This window comes from Hemitrygon akajei, chromosome 8 (assembly GCF_048418815.1).
Source record: "Hemitrygon akajei chromosome 8, sHemAka1.3, whole genome shotgun sequence".
Lineage (NCBI taxonomy): Eukaryota > Metazoa > Chordata > Chondrichthyes > Myliobatiformes > Dasyatidae > Hemitrygon > Hemitrygon akajei.
The window spans coordinates 5,164,899-5,172,264 of NC_133131.1; the positions used below are offsets into that span (position 1 = coordinate 5,164,899).

The following is a 7,366-nucleotide window of genomic DNA, read 5'->3' on the forward strand; positions in this document are numbered from 1 at the left end:
CCATTTTAGTGCGAAGTGTCACAGTGTTAAACTGCAGTCATTAGGGTCGTGCCAGTTGGTTCAAGAATTGAATGGTTGAAGGGAAGTAGCTGTTCTTGAAGACCCAATGATTGCTTATATCTGCAGCTTTTTTTTTTGCCGGTATTAAACCCTCACGGTGGAGCTTCCGTGTGATCGGGGTTCAGTTCCTGCCACTGTCTGTAAGGAGTTTATACGTTCTCCCACTCACCAGGTGGGTTTTCTCAGGCTGTGCTCCATTTTCTTCCCACATTCTGAAGAGGGACAGGTCAGTGAGTTGTGGGCCAGAAGTCTGGCAACACCTGCAGTCTGCCCCCAGCACATCCTCATTGTTGGTTATTCATGCAAAAAGTGCGTTTCACTCTGTTTTGATGTTTCAATGCACACGTGACAAATAGAACTAATCTTAATTCTGAAATATAATCTGCAGAATGGTGGCCTAGAGAGGGCATTCAGAGACCCAGGCGGGAGCTTCTGATGAGCAGTGTGGATGATTGTGGTAACAGCTTGCCACTGAGTGTGGAAGTAAGGAGCTTTCCACTGAAGATTACTGTACAGATAGCAATGTAGCACAAACCATGAACTGGATCTAAATAATTAAAGCAGGAATTAAATAAAGATGCACGAGCTAATAGATATTAATGAATTGCACCAGAACGTAAACTGTCGAGGTGTTAATCTGCTTACAGAGGATTTGTGTTAGAAAATTCAACACTACAAAACCAACACAAGAGATCTGATTTAAACAGCTTGTTCATGACTCAAGCCTGCAATACTTGGTTCATTTCAAATCCTTTTGTAATCTCCTTTCAGTTCGAGGACAATAAATAGTTCTACTTTCAACCCCTTTGAAGATCATTTTAACTGTAGAACTGGTTTGGGGTGAAAGGTGAAATATTTAAGGGGAGCCTAAGGGAGAAAATCTTCACTCAGAGGGAGGTGCAGTTGTGTGGACCGAGCTGCCAACAGAAGTGGAGGAGTGGGTTCAATTTCAACATTTTAGAGAAGTATGGTTAAGTACATGGGAGGGTTATGGAGAGCTATGGAGGGCCTGCAACTCTTAATTGTGCGAGAAAGTCACCAACATCCACACAGCATATGACAAGCTCCTGCCTGGATCTCAGGGAATCACAATTTGGTATTTGATTTGTACAACTCTTGTAGGCTTCTTTTGGAAGCTTTCATTTTTTTTCCAATCATAATTTCCACCCATTTTTCTGGAGAAACACTTCAACTGGATCAAAGCAGTGCTGCAGTGTTCCACCAGCATTTTGTGTGTGTTGCTATTTAAAAACTCTTCACTAGAAGCACGGTTTAGTATCTAATGGCCATGCAAGTACATTCAATTGACACTAGTTAGAAACTGTTCAGCAACTGTCTCCTGTCCCAATTAAGTGGCACAGTGTCCCAAAGAAATTAAGGGAATTCCAGCTATTGACTTGTGTAGTTTTTGTTATTTAAGAGTTGTCCCAAATAAGTGGCTGCCCTGATTAATCAGTGGTCAAATTAACCAGAATCCACAATATACTCTGTGTGTGAGAGATAGAGAGAGAAGCCATGTCCTGCGTGAGTGGAGGGTCTTTAATAATAGATGCCAACTTGTTGACGTCTCACCCTGTGAAGATGTCACCTGATACAAGGGTTTGACTGCTATTGTACCCCGAATCAAGGACTGATTCTGAGGCCAGTGGGCCACACATCGGATGGATTAAGATTGCTATTGGGTGTTAATGGGCATTGGATCAATGAGGGGCTGAGGCAACACAGTTTCAAACTCTGTTCCTTACCCACACTTCTCCTGACCAGGACCAACTCCAGCTCAAGTACCAGGTTATTGGATGACCAACAGGCTTTCTAATGCTGTTCCTCGATTCTCTTGTGTAGGATATGTATGTAGGTGATCCTAGGGGAGGCTGAGAGCGAGGCAGACGCCCAGTGTGTAAGATAGGCCAATGATGGTCTGATGAATTACAAATAGCCATTTGTGGGATCTTACTGCCTTGTTACTAAAAAAGGTAGCTCACTGCATGTGAAATGCGTTGGGGTTTTATTTTTAAGGATCTGGGTGTTAGTGTCAGTTTTAAAAAACCTATTGAATGTTTTCACAGTTCGGTAAGATCCAGTCAATGTCAAGGTAAATTTATTCTCAAAGTATGGATGATGCCATATACCACCTTGAGATTCATTGTGCAAATACAAAATAAATAATACTGTGAACACGAGTTGTAGAGTCCTTGCAAGTGAGTCCACAGGTTGTGGAATCAGTTCAGAGTTGAGATGAGTGAAGTTATCCATGCTGGTTGTAGGTAATAACTGTTCCTGAATCCGGTGGTGTGGGATGTAAGGCTTCCATACCCTCTGCCTGATGGCAGCAGTGAGAAAGATCACATAGAAGCAGTTTCAGCGACAGGTTACTATCGATGCAATGCTCCTCAGACAGGATGAAGAGGTCAATACTCCCCAATGCCATTAGGCTTTACAATTCAACCGCCAGGACTTAAGAACTTTTTAAAAGCTATTATTAATGCTTTTTGAGATAGTGATTTAGATGCATATCATATTTTTTTACTGAGTTAAGTATTGTATGTAATTAGTTTTGCTACAACAAGTGTATGGGACATTGGAAAAAAAAGTTGAATTTCCCCATGGGGATGAATAAAGTATCTATCTATCTATACTGCTTTCATGTGGCAACACCCTTTGCTGTGTGAGAACTCTTGACCTTACAATCTACCTCGTTATGATCTTGCACCTTATTGACTGTCTGCACTGGACTTTCTGTCACTGTCGGAAGGAAGTCAAGGGCTTTGTTTACACACGGTGGGTGTGTGGACTGGTGGTAGAGGCAGATCCGCTAAGAGACTTTAGTAGCCACATGGATGATGGGAGAATGGAGCACTATGTGGGAGGGAAGGGTTAGGTTGATAGGTTAGCACAGCAAGAAGCCTGCATACTGGCACAGCCCAGGCTGTGGGAGGAGCCCACTGAACATCAGGACAGCCAGTCTCTGTGGGGAAGGACCACAGTCCAACACCTTTCACAGCCACTCATGGGGGGCAGAGTTAGGTGGGGAAGCCCCTCAAACAAGGGTGTATCATATCAGGGGGCAATGGTGCTATTAAAACATTTTAAACTTTACACGACTGAGTGTGAGAGTTTTTTTGCTCGTGTATTTTCATTGCGATCCACTGATACGGGTGAGAGCATTCCAACTCTGTGAATGACATGCTGTCAAGACGTGAGGGTCCCACTAACTTTTTTTTCACAGAATTGTGTTTATTGTAACTTCTACATTATTTCAACACAACAGCAAGCACACCAGAAACAAGAACAGTGACTAAGACTGAATTAAATTGTTCCCATCCTGATCTAGGATGATGTTTATCATTTGCAATGCACAACTGCCTTGGGGCCCATCACCAGCAACGATGGGATGACCGACAGGGAGACGGTGGAAAAGCTCGAGGCCGGGTGCCCAGCAAATAACCTTTTCCTTAATGTCAACAAGACAGAGGAGATGGTCATTAACTTCAGGAGAACTCGCACCACTCACACATTGGCATCACAGTTGTAGAAATTGCAAGCAGTTTCAAACTCCTGGGAGTACACATCACCTACTACCTCTCATGGTCACAGAACACACCTGCACAGTCAAGGAAAGTCGTCAATGCCTCTACTTTCTGAGGAGGCTGAAGAGAGCTGGAATTTGCACATCTATACTCACGTCATTCTACAGGTGTGCAGTAGAGAGCATCCTGCCAAGCTGCATCACTGCTTTGTAAGGAAACTACACTGTGACAGACAGGAAGGCCCTACAGTGGGTTGTCAAAACTGTCCAACGCATCACTGGCACCAGCCTACCCACCATCAGGGGCTTGTATACAGAGAAGTGCTGGAAAAGGGCCAGTGACATCATGAAAGATCCCACCCTCCCTGCTCATGGACTGTTTGTCCCACTCCCATCAGGGAGGAGGCTAGGTAACACTCACACCAGGACCATCACTCAAAAACAGTTACTTTCCCCAAGCAGTAAGGCTAGTCAACACCTCCACCACTAACCCACCCCTCCACACCCCAACCACCACTACTTTATCATTTCCTGTCAGAGTCACCTTATGTACGGCCTGGTGTCGCCACAGACATACTATACAATCTGTCTGTGTGTATATATGGTACCTTGTGTACTTATACTTATTGTGGTTTTATTTCTCATTATAGTGTTTTTAATTTTTGTGGGTTTTTTTGTGCTGCATCAGATCTGGAGTGACAATTATTTTCTCCTTTATACTTTCATATTTGGAAGTGACGTTAAACTATGTTAAATGGTGCTATAATCACCATGTTTTTTCTCCGCTGTTATCCCAGTGTGGACATACTCCTGGACAGAGCCAGGCACTCAGTCTGGGTGGAGCCCTCCACTGCTCGCCTCCAGGGCCTCGGGAGAGCGACCTTACAAAGTAAACAGTGCTGTCACTGGGTGAGTGATCCTCCAGTGTGAGACACTGTAAACATCCTGAGCAGATGAGCCCAGTCCCGGCTCAGAGACTTGGCTAACAGTGCCCCCTGCAGCCGGTGCAGTGGCAGTACAAGTGGAGGGCTGGAGCCACCCTTCACACCAAATTACCTCAGGGAGACTTGAGACAGCAGACGTTGAAATCTGGAGCCAACAACAAACAGCAGATGAAGGAACTGACGGAATTAGACAGCATCTGTGGGGGTGGAGGGGACAACTGTCCATTTCCCTCTAAAGATAAAAAGATAACAGTCACAGGTACATTGAAACCTATACTGACATATGATGTTTGCGTCAACAGCCAACACAGCCCGGATGAGCTGTGCTTTGGGCAGCCCACAAGTGTCATCGTGTTTCTGGTGCCAACATCGGTTGCCCACAACTCACTAACCTACTAACCTGTACGTCTTTGGACTGTGGGAGGAAACCCATGTGGTCACGGGGAGAACGTGCAAACTCCTTACAGACAGAGGTGGGGATTGAACTTGCGTCAGTGCCACTGTAAAAGCATTACGCTAACTGCCGTGCCACTGTGGCGTCTCTACAGAGGCTGCCTGATCTGGTGAGTTCCTCCCGAAGTCCCCGGATGTTCTGAGTGCTGAGCTCCGCTCTGTTTAATGTGGGCTGTGCAAGTCCGTGCAGAGGCTTTGCCTCATAACCCGGTCACCATTTGGACTGGACATCCTTGCTGCTGGACCTGAGGGAGGGGTGTTAGTGCTCACACTCTTTCTGAGTGCTAACACCCGCCCCACCACCCCCAACATCCCTTTGGCCCACTAGGCCACCGACCGGGTCTGTGTGAATTAGGGACAGGGCGAACTCGACAGAGACTGAAACAACCAAGTCATCGAGAGCAAAGGAAGAGGAAACAGCCCAGCCCCACACGTCTGGCACTGAGCCCCGAAAGAACACCAGATGTACACAATGAATAAATTTAGAGAGCAGTTAAGTCAGTTTTATTCTGGAAAAATGCAGCAGCTGTTGTGCATAAAAGCAAGATTCGTTTAAAAAAAACCAGAACATTGATCACAGCACTGTACAGGCCCTCTGGCCCACAATGCTGTGCCAATCCTTTAACCTACTCTAAGATTAATCTACCCTTCCCCTTCCACATAGCCTCCATTTTTGTTTAATCCGTGTGCTACCTAAGTCTTGTAAACATCCCTAATGTATCTGCCTCTACCACCACCCCTGACAACGCGTTCCACAAACCCACCATTCTCTGTAAAAAATCTACCTCTGGAATCCCCCTGATACTTCCCCCCCACCCCCACTCACAATCACATTAAAATTACACCTCCTCATACTAGTCATTTCCATCCTGGGAAAAAGTCCCTGGCTGTCCACTTGATCTGTGCCTCTTATCATCTTGTCCACCTCTATTAAGTCACCTCTCATCCTCCTTCCCTCTGAAGAGAAAACCCCCAGCTCGCTCAGCCTTTCCTCACGAGCCATGCTCTCTAATCCAGGCAGCATCCCATGAACTGTAACAACCAGATTGTTACACCGGACAACAAGGATTTTGTTTCTGAATACTTTGGATGTATCTTATGGATTTTGGGCCGCTGATCATGAAAATCACTATTAAATTTCCCTATCACGCTTCTTTTTTTTTGTAATCGCCTATATGTATTATTTCAATTCGTAATTCAAGTCAATTAAAATGTTGCCCACAATATAAGCTGAAAAGTTTTCTATCTTTCTATCTTGTCCAGACAGGCCTGGGCATGCTGAGGCAGGGTGGATAGCAGGACAGGTTTTAGAAAGGCTATAAAAGCATCTCTGTCACACACACACACACACACACACACACACACACACACCACACACACACCACACACACACACACACACACACACACACACACACACACACACAAACACTCACACACACACACACACACACACACACACACACACTCTCTCTCTCACACAGGCACACACACAGTTCTATGCATTGTGTTTACATGTACATTGGTTTGTGATCACATTGATATGCATGCTCTATGTGCATAGCATATTGTGTGTATTCATTACAATAAAGTAATTGTATTTCCAGAAGTACTTGTGATAACAAAATGTCTTACCAATGTTGCCATAGCCACAATACTTTCTGTTATACTTGTGAGTATACGATTAAATCTCAAAGACAAAGCATGACTCCTCTTTTTAAGAAAGTCTGTAAGCTCTACTGTGGTTGTAACATTGGCTACCAAAAGAAAGCCTAGGCTCCTGACATTTTCTGCATTTAGACTTCCCTGTAAACCCTGGCACTGTCAGTGACGAGCATGGGAAAGGTTTCACCAGGACATTGCAGTCATGGAGGAACAGTATCAGGGCAGCTGGAATCCATTAATGTTGGCTGATTATTGTTGAACACTTCAGCGAGAAGCCTCAGACACTGACTACAAATGAAAATCATCAACAAAACATTTTTAGTTTAGTTGAACTATTGCAAAGAGTCAACACCATTATGAAATTAAATGCATTATATTCGAGAAAAGTTCATTTCTTTTTTCTCCACATTCCTACATGATACAAGTAGTCTGAAATCATGTTTATGTTCAGCTTCAAGTGGTCTGTCATAACAAAAAAATCCTGAGGAAGCAGCGCTTCTGAAAAAAAAAATTGTTGTCCAGTGTTATTGGACAAACTGTTGAGAGGCAAATCTGTCAGATCTTCTAGCCTCTGAGCTTTGGCTCACTGTTCCCTTCGAACACCAGCTCTCCCAGGTCCTGTACCAACCCTGAGCAACCCCTGCCCTGTTAGTGGTGCTGTCTTTCAGTGGAGAGCATCATGGCTTGAGGATGGGAGAGATAAAAACCACAGGTCATAG

The 7,366-nt window shown here is 44.6% G+C and overlaps 1 long non-coding RNA gene across 1 annotated transcript in view; it reads right to left on the reverse strand.

Moving 5' to 3' along the window:
- LOC140731585 (uncharacterized) overlaps positions 1-7,366 on the reverse strand; it is a 50,830-nt gene that overhangs the window by 2,801 nt on the left and 40,663 nt on the right. The gene's annotated exons all lie outside the window — the stretch shown is intronic.